Genomic DNA, 1,763 nt, shown 5'->3' with positions numbered 1-1,763 from the left:
GGCTATCCTGGGTTTTTTTCTTTTCCATATGAAGTTGAGTATGGTTCTTTTGAGGTCTTTGAAGAATTTTGCTGGGATTTTGATGGGCATTGAGTTGAATCTGTCCGAGTGCTATGATTTAAGGCATGCACCACTACCGGCTTGTTTTATTTTTTTAAAGATTTATTTATTTATAAATAAGTATCCTGCCTGTAGGCCAGAAGAGGGCACCAGATCTCATTATATGTGGTTGTGAGCCACTCTGTGGTTGCTAGGAATTGAACTCAGGACCTCTGGAAGAGCAGTGTTCTTAACTGCTGAGCCATCTCTCCAGCTCTGTTTTGTTTTTTTCTAACAAGCACTGTACCTAGAATGTGTAGAATGGTAACAGTGATAACATCATCCCCCTCAGAATTTTCTGGGGGAATTAAATATGATAATAGAAATAGCATAATAAATTATTAGTCTCAAAAAATAAATATTATTTTCTCTAAACTCTTACCTGCTTGTGACCACTATGTTAAATAAGGCTGAGAGAGGAGATATGTTGTAGACAATGCTCCCAAGAAGGGTTGTGTATATGTGTATGGTACATGTATCTGTGTCTATGCAGATGTGTGTACATATATGTCTGTGCATGTGGAGGCCTGAGGTGGATATAGCGTGTCTTCCTCAGTCACTCTACACTTCACTTTTGGAAACAGGGTCTTTTTACTAAACTCAAGTTTACTGACTCAGGTAGACTGGCTGGCCAGGGACCCAGAGATATGTCCTCACTTCCCCAGTACTGGGATCACCGGTGAGTACCACTGTGCCCAGTGCATTAAACACAGGGCCCTGTGCTGATGTGGCAGACAACTTACTGAGTGAGACATCTTCCCTGCTTCCTGGGTGAAAGATTTTGACCCACAGCCATTGGTAGCTCCTTTGCTTCATACAGAGATGTTTTTAAAGTCACCTTTTTCTCATACTAGATGCTCTGAATTAATGACATTGAATAAACAGCAAAGCACATCATCCCTAAACAAGTATTCCACAGCCACGGGAGAGCATGACATAGCCCTGACGGAACTTAATTGGCTAATAGAAACCTAGGAATTTGTCTAATCTTTCTAATTGAGTTAAGGTAAATACCCTACTACTGTCATTCTGAATGGGAAGGCTGGGTTTGAATGAAGTAGTGTATCAGGAGTCCCTACCTAATCAAGCTGTGCCAGTGAGCCTGCCTCCTTAGTCTGCAGTGGTTCACAAGTCACTTCTTTCAAGTGAGCCTGCCCCCTTTGTCTGCAGGGGTTCACACAAGTCACCTCTTTCAAGGCACTTAGCACCTGGGTGTCATGGTCTGCTTATCTTTCAAAGGTTCTTTCTTCCTAGCTCAGGGAATAGTAGCAAGAGCTAACAGGTGAGGTCACAGCACAGTAAGACGCATCTGCCCAGCAAAGGGAATCAATACCAGAGTGAAGGGAGAGCCAGCAAAATGCAAGAGCACTTTTGCCAGCTACTTGTCTGACACAGTGGAATATATAAAGAACTGAAATAATGAAACATTAAAGAAACAAACAGTTTTATCAACAAATGGGCAAGTGAACTCAATGGACAGCTCTAAAAAGAAGTAGAAATGCCCAATAAATACATGGAAAAAATGTTCAACTTCTTTAGCCACCAGGGAAATGCAAACCAAACCACACTGAGATTCTTTCTCACCCTAGAGTAGTAACTATCATCAGGGAAACAAAAATAGTCTATAGAGTCAGTTCCAGGACAGCTAGGGCTACACAGAGAGA

This window comes from Microtus ochrogaster, unplaced genomic scaffold (genome assembly GCF_000317375.1).
Source record: "Microtus ochrogaster isolate Prairie Vole_2 unplaced genomic scaffold, MicOch1.0 UNK18, whole genome shotgun sequence".
Taxonomy (NCBI): domain Eukaryota; kingdom Metazoa; phylum Chordata; class Mammalia; order Rodentia; family Cricetidae; genus Microtus; species Microtus ochrogaster.
Note: the sequence above shows the minus strand (reverse complement) of the source record.